The 19,358-nt window shown below is 37.8% G+C and overlaps 1 long non-coding RNA gene across 1 annotated transcript in view; it reads right to left on the minus strand.

The window, feature by feature from the left end:
• Positions 1–19,158, minus strand: part of LOC105738721 — a 31,069-nt gene extending 11,911 nt beyond the window's left edge. The window contains exons 1-2 of the long non-coding RNA XR_001114566.1: positions 19,013–19,158; positions 15,737–15,801 (exon numbers count right to left, since the gene is read on the minus strand). This is a non-coding gene — a long non-coding RNA (uncharacterized LOC105738721). The remainder of the gene's footprint in view (positions 1–15,736; positions 15,802–19,012) is intronic.
• Between the last annotated feature and the right edge of the window lie 200 nt (positions 19,159–19,358).

Here is a 19,358-nt window from a genome sequence, read left to right on the forward strand (position 1 = left end):
TAGGGCCCTACTTGAAGTCACAGCAGATTGTACTCAATCTTATTATTTTATTTTAAAATGAAGAGTGTATGTACAAGGTTCCCGTTTAATAATTTAATAAGCCCACTAAAAAGTGTCTCAGATCTGAGAAACAAGAACTTTTTACAAGAAAAAATTCAAAACTAAAGAACAATCACTTTTAAAGCATAAAGGAAGGACAACTGAAAAAAGGAACTGTGTGTTTGTAAAAGTAAGAATATTTTCCATCTCTTGGATTTATAGTATATTTCATTTTTCCTGAATAAATCACATAGACATGAATGTACCATTTAAGTTTATTTGAAAATCAAGAACTTAATGACCCCTTGAAACTGAAGGTAATTCTGATATCTATAATATTCATTCTTTTTTACCTTTGGTGGACACTACAATGAAGCAAATGCACATGACTATTTTCAGTCTCCTGATGTAGATGGATAAAAAGTACTAGATCCCTATGAATGTTTTTTCACATGATTCTCTATATGTAGTATGGCCACTGTCAAAACTGGGAAAATTCTGAATTTTGTTATACTCATATAATCTACATAAAGACAAAGACCAATTGTGTGCCTAACCAAGAGCACCTCATGGCCTGATACCAGCGGAGTGAAGAACCGCAGCTGGACCATTCATCCTCCTGACTCCAGCCTCACCCCACTTCCACTCACCCTCTGTGTCCTTTAGTTCTGAGCCACTAAACCCTATAATTCAGCACCTTCCTCTTTCAGGAGGTCATCCCGGCTTTCCCGGTCTGCTTGTGAACATTCTCACATTTACCCATTTATTTCTATCCTAGGAATCTCGTTCCCCATGCTCTCTATCCCAGATGGCTCATGGTCTTAATAATGCACCAAAGGTGAGGGCGGAAAAGCTGAGCAATGGAACATATTGAACTTGGTGCCCCGAGAAACCAGACACTCATGTGACTGGATGAAAACGAAGGCTCTGGAGCATTGGCTTTCTCATCTGTATAATGGATAAACTATTTCCAAAACCACGTTGTGATTGTGAGAGTTCAAGGATCTAGTGAACCTGGTCAGAGTAAGTGCTCAGCAAATGTTAACTATTTTATTATTAATAAGTAGTTATTATTGTTAATATTTTACCATCTAGATAGGTATCAATACTTTACCATCTAGATTGTTGGTCAATACTTTACCATCTAGATAGATGTTATCTATTGTCTATCATCATATCATGAATATATTTATATTTTAACAGCAAATGAGACACTGGGGCTCACTGACTTTACCATTCTCATCTAACAGATGGAAGGGAAAGGTGATCTCTACAGCAGCTACTAGCAGAGCCAGGGCTAGGACTCAGCTTCCCCAATTCCCTAATTCCTAACTTGTCCTTGGCACTAGGAAGTTTCTCTTGAGTCCTGAGAATCAGAGAATTGATGTTCACCTTATCAAATAAGATCTTTTAAGATTATAAACTCAGCAAGAGAGGAGACTGTTTCATAGTTAAAGAGTCCCAATTCCCTCTTCATTCTCTTCTGCATTTGGGGGAGTGGAATGCTTTGAGATATCTCTCTAAAGCTTCAAGATACTCTCCTGGGAATGTAAGAGCTTGCCCAGGGTCATTTGATGTCAATGACACACCAATAAAAACGATGCTAAAAACAGCATTAGTTAACATTTTCCAGAATCCATATCTTCCTGGATAGACATTAAAAATCTCTAAAAATGTAAAATTATTTTTTCTTCTGGTTGAGTAGACCCTCTCAACTCTATTCTTTCACTATTATGAGAAAAGCACACTGCTTCCCTACACTCTCACACACCACTTCTGACACCATATGTAAGAATAGTGTTACACTATCCACCCGGAGATAGTGCTAGATCCCAGAGCTTAAGAGCTCTGCCCCACAGAACTGCCCCCACTTCATATGCCAATCACAAGCCCCACGTTATGCTTTTGACCCAACAGCTATAAATTAGTAGTTTATAGCTACTTTTGACCTGTGCTTTTGACCCAACAGCTATAAATTAGTAGTTCCCATGACTCCCATCCTTGGGTTTCATAATTTGGTAAGACAGCTCATAGAATGCAGGGAAATACTTTACTATGTTTACCAGTTTGTTATAAAGGATATTATAAAGGCTGTACATGAACAGCCAGATGAAGAGGTACCAGGAGCAAGATATTGGGTTGAGAGGGGAGAGGGTGGAGCACACAGGTTTCATGACATAAAGCTTTTTCCATGAAAAAGGTAATAATATATGTGGATGGATTTCCTAGTACTACTGTAACAAATTACCACAAACCTAGTGGCTTAAAACAACACAAATGTCTCATATAATTCTTAAGGTCAGAAGTCTAAATAGATGTATTAGGCCATTCTTGCATTGTTATGAAGAAATACCTGAGGCTGGGTAATTTATAAAGAGATTGTATTGGCTCAGGGTCCTACAGGCCATGCAAGCATGGCACTGGCATATGCATCTGCCTGGCTTCTGGAGAGGGCTTCAGGGAGCTTTTACTCATGGCATTAGGCAAAGCAGGAGCAGGCAAGACACATGGCAAAAACAGGAGTAAGAGACAGCACAGAGGTGCCATGCACTTTTAAACAAGCAGACCTCATATGAACTCAGAGAAAATCTCACTCATCACCAAGAGGATGGTGCTAAATCATTCATGAGGAATCTGCCCCCATGATCCAATCACCGCCCACCAAGCATTACCAGCATGGGGAATCACATTTCAACATGAGATTTGGAGGTGATAGACACTCAAACTATATCATTCAGCGCCATGGCCCCTAAAATATCATGTCCTTCTCACATTGCAAAATACAATCATCTCTCCCAACAGTTCCCCGAAGACTTAACTCATTCTAGCCCCAATTCAAAAGTTCCTAAAGTCCAAATTCTCGTCTGGAGATGAGTTTCTTCCACCCATGAGCCTGTGAAATCAAAGACAAGTTACTTACTTTCAAGATACAATGGGGGTACAGGCATCAGGTAAACATTCTTGTTCCAAAAAAGAGAAATCAGCCAAAAGAAAGGGGCTATAGGCCAGCAGGGCAATCATTAAATCTTAAAGCTCCAAAATAATCTTCATTGACCCCATGTCCCACATTCAGGGCACACTGGTGCAAGGAATGGGCTCCCAAGGTCTTGGGCAGCTCCACCCCTGTAGCTTTGGAGGGTGCAGCCCCTGTGGCTGCTCTCACAGGTTGTCAAGTTCCTGTAGCCTTTCCAGACCCCCACATTTCCCCTTGGCATTGCCCTAGTAGAGGTTCTCTGTGATGGCTCCACCCCTGCATCAGGCTTCTCCCTGAGCACCCAGGCTTTCACATACGTCCTCTGAAATCTAGGTGCAAGTTGTCAAGCATCCTTTACTCTTGCATTCTGAGCACCTACAGGCTTAACACCATGTGGAAGCCACTAAAGCTTATGGCGTGTACCCTCCAGAGTCATGGCCCAAGCTACACCTGGGACCCTATGAGCCAAGGCTGGAGCCAGAGAAGTGAGGATGCAGGGATCAATTTCCTGGGTGGCTTAGGCCATTGGCAGCTCGGGCCTGGCCCATGAAACCATTCTTTCCTCCTAGGCCTCTGGACCTATAATGGGAGGGGCTGCCTTGTAGATCCCTAAAATGCCTTCAGGGCCATTTTCCAATCGTCTTGGCCATCAGCACTTGGCTCCTTTTTAGTCATGCAAATCTCTCTAGTAAGTTGTTGTTCTGCAGCCCACTTGGATGCTTCCTCTAAAACTGGGCTTTTCTTTTCTACCACATGGCCAGGTTGCAAATTTTTCAAATTTTTATGTTCTGCTTCCCCTTTAAATGTAAGTTCCAATCTTAAGTCATTTCTTTGCCCCTATATCTGCCAGTCCACCTCTTAAAAGCTTTATTGCTAAGAAATTTTTTCTGCCAGATACCCTAAATCATCACTCTCAAGTTCACAGTTCCACAAATCCTTGGGACATGAACACAATGCAGGCAAGTTCTTTGCTAAAGCAGAACAAGGGTGATCTTTGCTTTAGTTCCCAGTAAGTTCCTCATCTTCATCTAAGATCATATCAGCCTGGCCTTCACTGTTCATATCTCTATCAGCATTTTGGTCACAACAATATGACCAGTCTTTAAGAAGTTTCAAATTTTCCTCATTGTCCTGTCTTCTTCTGAGCCCTCCACACTCTTCCAACCTCTGCCTGTTACCCAGTTCCAAAGCTGCTTCCTCACCTACAGATATCTTTATAGCAATGTCCCACTCCTTGGTTCCAATTTTCTGTATTAGGCTGTTCTTGCATTGTTATAAAGAAATATCTGAGACTGGGTAATTTATAAAGAAAAGAAGTTTAACTGGCTCAAAGTTCTGCAGGCTGTGCAAGCATGGCACCAACATCTGCATTTGTTTGGCTTCTAATGAGGCCTCAGGGAGCTTTCACTCATGGTGGAAGATGAAGTGGGACCAGGACATCACGGGAGAGTGGGAACAAAAGAGTGAGGTTGGAAGTGCCACACACTTTGGTGATAAGTGAGTTCTTGTTCAGAGTTTCACGGAAACTCACTGAATTTGCATGAAACTCTGAGCAAGAACTCCCTTATCACTAAGGAGATGGTGCCAAACCTTTTATGAAGAATCTGCCCCCAGAACCAATTACCTTCCACCAGGTCACACCTCCAACATTGGGAATCACATTTTAACCCAGATTTGGAGGGAACAAATATCCAAACCGTATCAATGGGTCTCTAGATTAAAAGCAAGGTGTCCAGAGGGCCGTGTTCCTCCTGAAGTCTTCCGTCTTCTATAGACTGCTCACTTTCCTTGGCTTGAAGCTCCTTCTACTGTCTTCAAAGCCAGCAGTGGTGCCTGGAGACCTTCTTGCACTACATCTCTCTGACCTCTCCTGCCTCCCTCTTCCACTTTTCTGGACCCCTGTGATTACACTGGGCCTAGCAGAATAATTTCAGATATTCTCCTTACTTTAAGGTCAGCTGATTAACAACTTTAATTCCATCTGTAACCTTCATTCTTCTTTGCCATGTGAGGTAATATGGGTTCTGGGGATTAGAATGTGGATGTCTTTGGAGGAGCCATTATTCTGTTTTCCATAAGATGTAAAGTACCTGTTTAGTTCTAGTAGTTTTCTGTCATAGAGATTTTTTCAACTGAAAACACAGACAGCCTAATTAAAACTTAATTTAATGCTAATATAGCAAACGGGTTTGCCACTTTGTGTTGAATTGCTTCACCAATTCTGGGCTTCCTGAGAAAATCTTCTCTAACACCCCCATTTCACAGATGAGCACCTAGGGCTCTCTGACTCACATGGCATTTAACAACCAAGACAAAATTGGAATCTGGTGTCCTGTGTAGTCATTTCTCCTTATCACATTCCACCATCATGAAGCCCCTTGAAGTTACTGCTCCAAAAAATGGTGACTCTCCCCTGATTCAACAGAGTGGACTGACCTGCAAGGCAGCCTGCACTGGCTGATCAAAACACCCATGTATACTCCAGACAAAATTCGTGGAAAGCACAATTTTGGTTTAATGCTATGACAGAAAAAAATTTCATCAGCATTCAGAGTATTTTTTTAAAATTCTGACATGTATACACAAGCATTTCATCCTTTGTATAACCAAAGGCCTTCATACAATAAAACTACTGGGTTGGTGCAAAAGTAATCACAGGTTTGCATCAACCTGATACGTCTATCAAGTTTTGAAGGGAAAAGATTTTATTCAAGAATCTTGTTGGCCGAGCACAGTGGTTCATGCCTATAATCCCAACCCTCTCAGAGGCTGAGACAGGTGGATTGCTTGAGCCCAGGGGTTCAAGACTAGCCTGGGCAACATGGCAAAACCCTGCCACTACAAAAAATACAAAAATTAGACAGGCCTAGTGGCACACACATGTAATCCCAGCTACTTGGGAGGCTGAGGCAGGAGAATGCTTACCCCAGGAAGTTGAGGGTGCAGTGAGCCATGATCATGCCACTGCACTCCAGCCTAGGTGACAGAGCAAGACTTGTCTCAAAAACAAAACAAAAAATGCAAATTCTGTGGCCCAAAAAATTGTTGTCTACATGTGAAGGGACCTGAAAGAAGCTTTGAGAAAGCACACAGGCATCCCTGGGCATATTTGTTCAGGATCTACTTCAACTTACTAAGAGAAAAACCCTACAACATAATACGATAAAATTTCTATAACCCTACTCTAAAATCACAGGTGACACCAACGAAAACTGGGAAGTGGGCCTAGATGTAATACGGAAACTAAAGACTACTAATCTTCTCACTTTACATAGATGCGAATCAGTATTCAGTGCTTTTATTTTTATGTAGGTAATTTAATAAACATTAATGTGTTTAAAATATTATTATTAAAAGCATTTTGATAACAAAGTATATTACTAGTAGAATTTAAAATAAAATTGCTACAGAAAAGAGCAAAGAAAACATAGTTCATATTTTTTTAAAACTTGCTAGGGAAATAGCAGGAAAAAAATTTTTTTAATGAAATAAGATAAAGAAAGGAAGCACAATTACATCAGTAATAATAACATACACATCTACCCTAAACTGCAAAGTAAAAGACAGCCACGTGGTTTGATTTGGTTAGTTCAAGTGGTGAGTTAATCAAATTCAACCTAGTATTATTTAAAAGCCCTAACGCTTAAAATAAATTGGCACATAAGTATTATTAAGTGATTAGGCAAAGATGTAACAGCTAAAGGCAAGAAGAAATAAAATAAATATAAGAAGAGAAAATAGAAAATTTCATATTCTTATCAGGCAATGGAGAATTAAAAGAAAAAGCCATCTCCTGAAATGAAGAGAGTTATAGTATTCTGATAATAAAATCCAAAAGGAAAACATGAAAGTCATAAATCTTTATGCTCCAAATAATATTGTTCAAAATATAGTAATCACAAATCATTAGAGGAATAAAGATAAGTTAACAGTAGTGGGACCTTCCTCCATCTTTCACAGTTGAAGTATACAAATATATATACACCTGGGTGGGGTGTAGAGAAAGAAGTTCCAAATAGCAATAAGATTTATTATGTTTACAGAAAGTTTGGTGTCTTATGAGAGAAAAGGATGATATATCTCCTATCAAGCTTACAAAGAATATTGGCAAATACTGATTATATAGTACGCTATATACTCTTATAAGCCCAAAAGATAGAAAAAAAGACAGTCCAAAATTATCACATCACAAATTATTCTCTACAAAAAAATTGCACCACAGTGGCTCAGGCCTGTAATCCCAGCACTTTGGGAGGCTGAGGCAGGTGGATCACCTGAGGTCGGGAATTCAAAACCAGCCTGACAAACATGGAGAAACTCCGTCTCTACTAAAAATACAAAATTAGCTGGGCACGGTGGCACATGCCTGTAATCCCAGCTACTCAGGAGCCTGAGGCAGGAGAATTGCTTTAACCCAGGAGGTGGAGGTTACAGTGAGCTGAGATCACGCCATGGCACTCCAGCCTGGGCAACAAGAGCAAAACTCCATCTAAAAAAAAAACAAAAACAAAAAAACAAAAAATAATTGCACTAAAAATCAAGCACACTATTAAGGATTATTTTGAAACTAATGAAAGTGAAAACATAATTTATGAAAACGTCTGGAATGCTGATACAGTTATATACCAAAGCAAATTTATAGCCTGTAAGCCTTTTATCAGGACATCAGAAAGAATGAAAATTACTAAAATAAGTGTTCAATTTTTAAAAATGGAAAAACAAGAACAAAGACAATTTAAGGAAAATGAAAAGAGGGAAAAATAACAGCAGAAATTAATGTATTAGAAAATAAATTATAGATAAAATAAATAAATCCAAGAGTGGATTCTTTGTAGAAAAAAAATTTCTGATCAAACATTTAGCAGGCCTAATCAAATAGAAAAGAGAAAAAACATGCATACATAAAACTGGGAACAACAATGAATATGACCACAGACATAAGTAAAAATTGTGTAATATCGTATTCCGACAAATTAAAATTTTAAATTAAAGAGATGATTTGTAAAGAAAACATGGAAAACTGGCTAGCCATATGTAGAAAGCTGAAACTGGATCCCTTCCTTACACCTCATACAAAAATTAATTCAAGATGGATTAAAGACTTAAATGTTAGACCTAAAACCATAAAAACCCTAGAAGAAAGCCTAAGATATACCATTCAGGACATAGGTGTGGGCAAGGACTTCATGTCTAAAACACCAAAAGCAATGGCAACAAAAGCCAAAATTGACAAATGGGATCTAATTAAACTAAAGAGCTTCTGCACAGCAAAAGAAACTACCATCAGAGTGAACAGGCAACCTACAGAATGGGAGAAAATTTTTGCAACCTACTCATCTGACAAAGGGCTAATATCCAGAATCTACAATGAACTCAAACAAATTTACAAGAAAAAAAAAAAAAAAAACCCCATCAAAAAGTGGGCATGAACAGACACTTCTCAAAAGAAGACATTTATGCAGCCAAAAAACACATGAAAAAATGCTCATCATCACTGGCCATCAGAGAAACGCAAATCAAAACCACAATGAGATACCATCTCACACCAGTTAGAATGGCCATCATTAAAAAGTCAGGAAACAACAGGTGCTGGAGAGGATGTGGAGAAATAGGAACACTTTTACACTGTTGGTGGGACTGTAAACTAGTTCAACCATTGTGGAAGTCAGTGTGGCGATTCCTCAGGGATCTAGAGCTAGAAATACCATTTGACCCAGCCATCCCATTACTGGGTATATACCCAAAGGACTATAAATCATGCTGCTATAAAGACACATGCACACGTATGTTTATTGCGGCACTATTCACAATAGCAAAGACTTGGAACCAACCCAGATGTCCAACAACGATAGACTGGATTAAGAAAATGTGGCACACATACACCATGGAATACTATGCAGCCATAAAAAATGATGAGTTCATGTCCTTTGTAGGGACATGGATGAAACTGGAAAACATCATTCTCAGTAAACTATCGCAAGGACAAAAAACCAAACACCGCATGTTCTCACTCATAGGTGGGAATTGAACAATGAGAACTCATGGACACAGGAAGGGGAACATCACACTCCGGGGACTGTTGTGGGCTGGGGGGAGAGGGGAGGGACAGCATTAGGAAATATACCTAATGCTAAATGATGAGTTAATGGGTGCAGCAAACCTACACAGCACATGGATACATATGTAACAAACCTGCACATTGTGCACATGTACCCTAAAACCTGAAGTATAATAATAATAATAAGAAAAAGAAAACATAAAAGATGCCAAAAAGCTTAATGAATAAATAACTAGGGAAGAAAATCTCACAATTTTCTAAAATTTCTTGTAGAGAAAGATGGAAGAATTTTCCACTTTTTTATGCCAATCTCTACATGGATATTTGAAAAAGTGAAAAACTCCAGAAATATAAATCTACAGACCAATCTTCCTCATAATTATAAATGAAAAAATTCTAAATCAAATATTGACAATTTAATTTGGAAATGTAGATTAAAAATATTATATCATGTTCAAGAATAATTTCCTCTAAGAATGAAAAAATTATTTACTATGGAAATTTCAAAAGAATTCACTGCATTAGGTCAAAAGAGAAGATTCTCAAGGGTATTAATTCATTAGAGACCAAAATGTATTTGACATATATATAGCATCTGATACTGATTTTCTCAGTCTTTTAATAAAGGTGCACATCCATATGTCTTAAGATGATAAAGACCACTACTGCTCACTGTTAGCCAGTGGTCCTTCATGCTAAAACACTAGAGATATCCATATTAATATATGAAAAATACATGATACCTTCTATAATCACTGTTTTTAAAAATTGTTCTAAATGTTCTGGCATTGCAAAAATATGCTTTAGAGGCAAGTCACAGTCTATAAATATGGTGGAAAAAGAGGCAAGTTATTGGAAAAAGAGAATTACAAAACTTAACTGAGGGATGAAAAAGAACTGAATGAAAGAAGTGACAAATTATATTTTAGAAAAGAAACAAATATTAAAATTCTCCCCCCAAATAATTAATAGGCATAATTAATTTTGTTTAAATCCAGTAAGATTTTTGGAAACATGGTAATAAAAAGCTAAAGTACATCTGGGAGAATGGAATACTTAATAATTGACCATTGAGTTAGAAAAGCAAGAGGTATATAAGTTGATTTCAGAAAATATATAAAATTTATGAATATGTAGTATAATTTTATGTAGAAGCATATATATTATGATATTAGTTAAAATGACAAAAGTGAAAACAAATTTGAAGGTGCAATACAACACTCTAAACCTAGAATACTAGGTATAGAAATTATGGAATAACTATACAGAGATTTCAAGGCAGATGTTAAAACATCATGTAGAAAAATATTATACCAGTAAGTCCATGTTCACATATTTAAAATGATCCCAATCTTACAAGTATATATGCACATAAACTATATATGTAATACATAAAATATATTTATGCTGTCCCCAAAACATTTTTTATTTATACAAAAAATGCTGCAATGTGATATCAGCCATAACAATCCACATCAATGATGTGACATTGCTATGCTGATTCTCTCTAAATGACATGTTTTTGGATGACTATTATATTCTTTTTGGGCTTTTCTGTATTTTTCATATTTTCTGAAAGGAATGTGTTATAGTATCAGAAAAGATATTTTATATGAATAATACCATACTAGTATTGTGCATAATGTTTTGCATAATTCTAATTTTTTAATCACAGAAATCTTTGAAAATCTTATAAAATTCTTAGCACTTTCCCCAGAAAAAAATCAACGCATTATATACAAGTAAGCATCAAATTTTATATAACGTTACAGATTTTATAGACCCACTGGAGCCCACTCAAGGGCTCTAGGTGAGAAACAGACTGTGGAAAAGTTCAAAGAAATTCCTTACGCATTATCTCCATGGAGTCTCATCAAAACTTCATAGATAGGAATAGCTACAATTTTTGCCAATTTAAGAATGAATAAACTATGTCACAGAGAGGTAAAGAACACACAGTTGACAGGGACAGAATTCACAGCAGTGGCCACGTCCTGTTGCCTTAGCACTGTGAGTTTCATGTCGTAGCACAGGGTGGTTTATTATATACGGAACAGGATATTGTCAAATAACAAAACCAGACCTTGAATCCTGATTCACCTGTGAAATTCTGAAAAACCTCCTGACTTTACCATGCCTTGGTTTCATCATCAATAAAGTAGAGATAATAACACTTGCCCTGCATATCCCCCAGAGTTGTTATGGAGATAAAATGTAGGGGGAAGCACTTGCAAACATAATTTATCTTTATTATTATTAATACATAAACGTGTCTATTACGCATCTACTACAACTCAGGCCAGCACTGGGGTAAGTGCTGATGGGACCTAGGCGGGGGAAGAAAAAGACAAAGCATCTTACTAAAAGGCAATTAAAATGCACCATTCTAGTTCAAAAAGTCTGTTTCCATGAGTAATTAGCAATCTATTATGCATCTGACAATGGTTTGTTGGCTATTACATCAGTTCCATGTGGCCATCCTGTAAAGTGAATCAACATAGCAGGGAGTTCCCAGCTTTAAAAAATGTTTGCTTTTACAGGTATCTGTCTAATTTATGTCTGTGATTTAATTTTAATGATTAAAATTTTAAGTTAATTTTGAAGTCTGCCCTTTTTCCACTGCATTCACCACAGACTTGCTGAAGACTCCGGGACAATTAAGGCACATAAAAGCATAACAAAGCTCCCTCTCCCTATTTGACCCTATCAGGCGTCATATTCTTATGGTTAGAGGTAATTCACGTGCCTTGATACCCTGATACTTTGTTTGCATAAGTAGGCTAGGTCTTTCATAAATGTGAGTTGAGTTGCAGTGTGTGAGTTAAGATGCTGAGCTAGTTGCTCTCTGAGGTGAGAACACTTCATGCAACTCAGTTTTCTCGTCAGTAATCTGGGTATCATGAAGCCTGTTTTAATGGGAAAAGTCTCTATAAATTACAATGGCCCATGAAAGTGGAATAAAACATGATTTTTTGCATTTAGAACTTCCCTGAGCCAGTTCCTTCCAATATCTTCTTCATCACAAATAGTGTATGACATCACCTAATGTACTTAACAGTCTGCCTCTAAAACTGAACTGAGACTCACAACCGATGTTCTTGTTTTGGGTTTTTGTTGCGGATTGCACTCACCTATTTAGATACCCCTTGTTCACTGTTCACCAGGGTATGGGCCATCTGGATCCATTATCTGTTTTATTTCTTACGTACCCCACAGACGGGTTGTTAAAGCAAAAAACTTTATGTGCTGATCCTTTCATCCTTAGTCGCAACCCTTCTAGAGTTGCTCCGGAGTGACGGTTACAGAGCCCGTAAGTGTGAGATCACTCCAGGCTGCTCTTCTAACCTCTAAATGGAGTCAGTCCTCAGGGATGGATGGAATTTCACTGCATTTTCCCATTTCATTTGTATAATGAAATCATTGTTTGGCCTTTCGTTCTGTACTTTTGCCCTTTTTGGTCTTAAGGTGGACCATTCAGTAGCCTCTTCCTATTTCTCTACAAAAACTAAGAATCATAAATGGACTCTCATCAAATCTCAACAATTTCATGTATTTGTAAAAATATCACATCAAATACATTCTGCCTTCACAGCAGTATCTATTTGTTATATACTTGCATGTTTTTATATACACATAGAAGTGAATATGTATATAAATCTATAATGTGCGGACGTGGTAAAACTCAAACCATCATCAGAAAAATCAATCGCTTATCATCACTGATTGGGTCAGTCGTGTGATGATATGATCCATGTATGATCGGAGTCAACTCCAAAGAGCAGCATGCAATGAAACATTAGCCTTCCCTGGAATCACCTGGGGTACTTGTTAAAATAGAGACAATCATACCTCGCCCCAGAATTACAGGTGGTTTATGGAACAAACAGAAATACAGTTTTTAAAAAACGTATTTGTTGATTTATAGCCAAAATCTCCCCAATGTTACATGGAGGGCAACAAAAGGGAGAGTTGTTGAGTAGATTACACAATATTCGTTTAATGGGAACCCCACAGTGATTAGCAAGAAGCCTAATAAACAGAAAAATGCATATGGTATTATGATAAATAAAAAACCAACATAATAATTGATGGATCAGAGAAAAAGGTCAGCAGTAAATCAACATACTTGGGAAGCTTTAGTTTTGAGCAAAGATGATCATTCAAATCAGTAGGGAAATAACGTATTATCCAAGAAATAGTGGTGAGGCATCTAAGTAGCTACCTAAAAAATTGTATCCTCCTTTACACTTACACCAGCACAAATTCCAGAATGAATGAAAGTAAAGCCATAAAAGCAATAAAGGAGAGCATAGAAAATATTACAATCTCAAAATAACAGAGTTTTCCAACTATAATATAAAACCCCAAAGACAATAAAAAATACTGATCAATCCAACTGTGTCAAGGCCTGTTTTTATATGCTCTTTCTCCCCAAATAAACACCATAAACAAAATAAAAAGACAAAGAACATACTGGAGAAAATATTTACAACTCTTAATGTACAGGGCTAATTAATATATGAGTCATTCAAAGTCAGTATTTTAAAAATTCCATTAAAAATGGGTAGATGACAGAAAAACACAGAAAATAAAATATGATAGCTTTTCATCATATACAAAGTTTCTCAACCTTACTTATTCTCAGAAATAGACAACAAAACTTCAGGAAGATACTATATTTCACTTATCAGGTTAATGAAGATCAAAAGCTTGATGACACACTATGTTGTGGAGAAATGAGCACTGCCATTCATTGCTGGTGGGTGTGTAAACTGGTAAATCTCAAGTCAATTAAAATATAAAATGCACACACTATTTGACCCAGCACTTCCATTTCCCATGAATTTCTCATGCAGTTGAGAATTTAAATTTTAAAGGAAAATAGTAACTCTTTCTTGGTCACAGTCCTAAGGTATCAACAAGTCACTACTACAACTTGTTATAAAGACATCAAAATTGGCCGGGCACAGTGGCTCATGCCTGTAATCCCAGCACTTTGGGAGGCTGATGCGGGCAGATCATGAGGTCAAGAGATGGAGACCGTCCTGGCCAACATGGTGAAACCCCTGTCTCTACTAAACATACAAAATTAGTTGGGTATGGTGGTGCACACCTGTAGTCCCAGCTACTCGGGAGGCTGAGGCAGGAGGATCACTTGAACCGGGAAGGCAGAGGTTGCAGTGAGCCGAGATCGTGCCATTGCACTCCAGCCTGGCGACAGAGCAAGACTCTGTCTCACACACACACACACAGAAAGACATCAAAATTGATCCGTGACAATCCGCTTTCGTAACAGACTTCTGAAAGCTAGCCAAGCAGTCCCAGCCATACTTCTGAAATCCAACTATTAGCAACAGGCACACTCCAAATGCCAAGCTTTCATGGCTAAAGGTCAACTAATTTCTAAACACACTTCTCACAGTGTTTTAATTCCTGAACTTAATACTTCCCAAACCCTACATATGATCAGCATTTGCTTTGTTTTGACAGAACTGTATCCTACAAGCACTGCTGTCTCTTGTTTAGCAAACAATAAAGTCAGGTTTTTGCTTTAGATATTGAGTGGTAGCCTTTTCCGTCCATCCAAGAACTAGAACATAGGAGAGACAGCATATGCATAACCATGTTCTACTCTTTTTCAAAGCATTGTTTAACATGGCAACAGGTTGCAAACAATGTAAATAATCTCGAAGGACCAGTAAATTAGAAAAACAGAAACATCAGATGTGTCCTGGAAATGGAACTAGCTGGCATAGGGGAAAGGAGGGAAGGAGAGACCAATACATTTCATATTCACAATTTTGGACTTCTTAACATTTTGCCCCATACGCAGATAGTACATATTAAAAAGTAAGTTATTTAAAGTCAGAATTTTAAATTGTATGTGTAAAAGGAAAAAATACATATGAAGTTGGTAACAAACCAGTAACTGTTGGTATGCTAAATTATCGGTGGAATAGTTTTTTCAATGTCTCTTTCCCTAAACATTTCATAATGTTGTGACTTAACTTGCAATTTTAAATGGAAATGATTTATAAATTTCATGCACAATATCAAACCAAAATGCAGCAAATGAGATTATTCCATTGCAAGTTGGCATATAACCACAATATCGAAGGGGCATAAAGCTAATTTCTCTTATTAGGAGAAATAACCAAGGAGAAAAGAGGAATTACAGAAGTCCAATTACATTGCATGAGAGAAACTGACAGAACAAAATCTTCCTGTAACATTAAAAGCCTTCAAACAAAGCCCGACACCTCTGTGAGACTTGGAGCTAACACTTCCATTCCCAACAGCTTGGAGAGCAACACTCTTGTTGCATTGGAACTCAGGTGCAACTACAGACACATGAATTACTTGTCTATTTTTGCAAGTAAATAGTTGCAAAATAGACAAATAATGCATGTGTATTGCAAACTTTGCAATTACTTGTCTATTTTTTAAAGTTAACCTAGTAAAGAGAAGATACATATTTTGCTTTATTTTAAATTAGTTCTTTCTCCCTGATACACAAGTCCAGGAAAGATCCCAGCAGCCTCTACTTCCAGAAGACAGCTACATGTACAGCACAATACCAATCAGAAATGACATCTCCCAATATCACATTTGCTGAGTCACTCAAGTACTCAAAAAGAAAAAAAAATAGACCTTGATTTTCTTACCACTGTGCTGTGCACTCTTGGAATTCAGAAGCCAGGTTAAGCTTTCTTCTTTCAACTGGAGAACTCTAAAAGGGGAGAAATAGTAAAACAATTGAAATCACGTTGCTTAAAAGCTATCCTAAGCTGTCGAGCGGAGAATAAAATAGTACATTAAAATGATCCAAAGTATCAAACAGAACTATTTTCATCCATCATTGGATAGTGACACATTACTCAGACTGTGCCGACTTGCAGAGTGAGGTTAAGTTGCAGGGTTTCAGCCACCCATTAATCCTAAGGTAACTCACAAGGCATATTTGTATTATTCCATCACTTAAGACAACTTTAATCCAGTCCCCCATTCCATTTTCATTTCTAGTCTTGAAATACTTAATACAGGATAAATTGATTATAGAAAAAAGTAATACTCTTGGCATAGAATGTAATTTTGCAGTTTATTCATTTTAATTGGTGTCTACACTCAAAACCTTTGACAAACAAGAAATTTGAAAGATCTGATAATTAAACAGTTAATCCAAACTTCCTCCTGTATGACAAATTGTAATTTTTAGGACTAAAACCAAAAGGCAAACTTTGAATATATTTGTATTTCTTTTCATGTTTGAGAAATCACTTAAATAATCACTCGTATCAGTCTTATACATAAAATTTATAGTTTTAAAAGTTTTTTTCAAAGGCTATCAATAGGCAATCTGGCACTATCTAATAAAATTAAAAATACATAAGGCCAGGCACCATGGCTCATGCCTGTAATCCCAGACCTGTGGAAGGCCAAGGTGGAGGCATTGCTTGAGCCTAGGAGTTCAAGACAAGCCTAGGCAACATAGAGACCTAGACTCTACAAAAAATTTTAAAAATTAACCAGGCATGGGTGTGCATGCCTGTAGTTCCAACTACTTGTGAGGCCGAGGCACGACGATTGTTTGAGTTCACAAAGTTGAGGCTGAAGTGAGTGGTGATTATGCCACTGCACTCCAGCCTGAGTGACAGAGCAAAACCCTGTCCCAAAAAATAAAATAAAATAAAATTCTTATGCTACAATTCCATTTCTGGGGATCTGTAAAGGCACATGTACCATGATACTCATTACAGCATTGCTATTTGGAGGTCAAGAACTGGAAACCATGTTAATGCCCATAGATGAAAGAATGGTGGGATAAACCCATGGAGCAATGTTATATCCACTGGACAGAATATGAAGCATTCATGAAAAGTAATTAAATAGCATTAATTATATGTTAAAGAACCTTGTCAATGATTTTGATTGGGAAAAGCAGTAGGTAGAAAAGCAGTAGGTAGAAAGAGAACAAAATGGTTACTATATGTATATATACATACATACATATATATACACACACACATACATATATATACACACACATACATATATATATACACACACACACATACATATATATATATATATACATACACACATACATATATAAACAAATTGTAAAACTAAGCCTTCATATCAGTTATTCCCAATCAAGAGTGATATTGCCTGCTAGGGACATTTCGTGATGTCTGGAGACATCAAAGCTGTGGGGAGCATGCTCTTAGCATCTGGTGGGTGGAGGCCAGGGATGCTGCTGAACATGCCTCAGTGCACAGGACAGCCCCCACCACAAAGACTTATCTGGCCCACATGTCAATAGCACTGAGGCTGAGACATTCCTGTATGTGGACATGATATGATTTTATAATTAAATTACATCAGTATAGAAAATGTGTGGAAACTCACATACCAGGTTGTCCACGTAGCTCATCTAGCAAGAGATGGGGGAGGGGACGAAGGCTGAGATGCTAGTGGAGAGGAAGAAGTAGTAGAGGGAGGTGCGCAGGGTAGGGTCAGCTTTATAATACAATCTTATCTCTTATATCTTGTTATGCTTCGGCTCTGTGTCCCCACCCAACTCTCATCTTGTAGCTCTTATAATTCTCACACACCGTGGGAGGGACCCAGTGGGAGATGACTGAATCATGGGGGTGGGTCTTTCCCATGCTGTTCTTGTGATAGTGAATGCGTTTCATGAAATCTGACGGTTTTAAAAACGGAAGTTTCCCTGCACAAGCCCTCTCTTTGCCTGCTGTCATCCATGTAAGATGTGACTTGCTCCTCCTTGCCTCCCGCCATGATTGTGAGGCCTCCCCATAAGTGAAACTGTAAGTCCAATTAAACCTCTTTCTTTTGTAAATTGCCCAGTCTCGGGTATGTCTTTATCAGCAGTGTGAAAACAGACTAATGCATACCTGTATCAAATTACCTTGAAATTATTACTGTCATATTTCTTTTTGTTCCTTAGATGCAGCAAAGTAAAACATAACTTTAAAATTTCACTAAACCACACTCTTCCCAGATAAAAGAAAAATAAACCCAACTTGGAAGGAAACCCCAACTTAAAGGCCATCAAAGGGAGAGAAATGATAACAGCCAGCCTGGCCTTTGGCCAATCTTTGTACAACATTGCTTCGATTCTCCTAAATAATCTTGTTGATTTCAATTAATTTGAACTGGCCTCACCCTCTTCCACTGTTCATATAAGTAGTTTGGTATTTTTATTACACAATAGGGAATTCAATTTTAAATAGAGCAGAGCACCAAAAATATGAAAAGTCACTCATTAACTTTGCATAGATGTGAGTATGGCTGGTGTCATTGTTCCACTTTTCCTGCTAGCAAATCCACAAGATACACTTCAAAATGAGTATTCTGCCTTATGTCGGACATGAACCACACCTAGTCAATGCCATTTCTGAATTAAGAAGTAGTACTTTTTGTCATCCTTCCTAAACTGTTAGTCTTCAGGTGTTTTGTGTAGATTTTAGCAAAATCACAGAGCTTCATTGTATTCTGAGTAAACCCCTCTTTGATGTAAGCCCTTGTGAAGCTTGTATATGGCTATATGGCATTACTGTCAGACATCAGCACCACCAAGAAAAAGTACCTATTCTCACTAAATGCCACATGTCAGGTTACTGCGTACACATAAAACGCCAGGAAAGCAGAGGGTGATATGGGAGGCCAAACCGATCCTCACTATTCAACAGAGGAAAAGAACATTTTTTGTGTACTCCTATTTCTAACTCTTCCCAGGCCCTTGCCCCTTGATTCCATTGATCGGGGTGATAAATTCTCCTCCCATTTTTTGCTCCCATTGGTTCTTCTCTCACTCCTTCCCCATAATTTTATTTTATTGTGGAACATTTTCTTACTGGCCTGTAATGTTTTGTAATTCTCAGCATAACGTATTTTTCCACCCGAAGTCTCCTTACCCAAATATCTATCCTCAAGCTATTGTCTGATTGCACTTCCCATCTCATGAAGATGCTGTCACTAGTCCGGCCTACATATCCATACTCATTTGTGTGCACTAAGTGCTTGTTTTCTGATTACCCCTCTGATGAGATAACACCACAACCCTTTGATGCCCACTCTGTTCTGACTCTCAAGGTCTATTTTAACTTTCTTGGTTGTGTCACAAAACACAGATTATAAGACTATCAGAGTACAGCTGGGAGCACTGGCCTACAGTAGCCAATAGGTTTCAATTCCCCTGCTAATGCCATTCATTGGAAAGTGTGTTTTTGCAGTGTCCAGAGGAATGCCCTGTGGGGGAGT

The sequence above is a fragment of the Nomascus leucogenys genome, chromosome 25 (genome assembly GCF_006542625.1).
Source record: "Nomascus leucogenys isolate Asia chromosome 25, Asia_NLE_v1, whole genome shotgun sequence".
Taxonomy (NCBI): Eukaryota; Metazoa; Chordata; class Mammalia; order Primates; family Hylobatidae; genus Nomascus; species Nomascus leucogenys.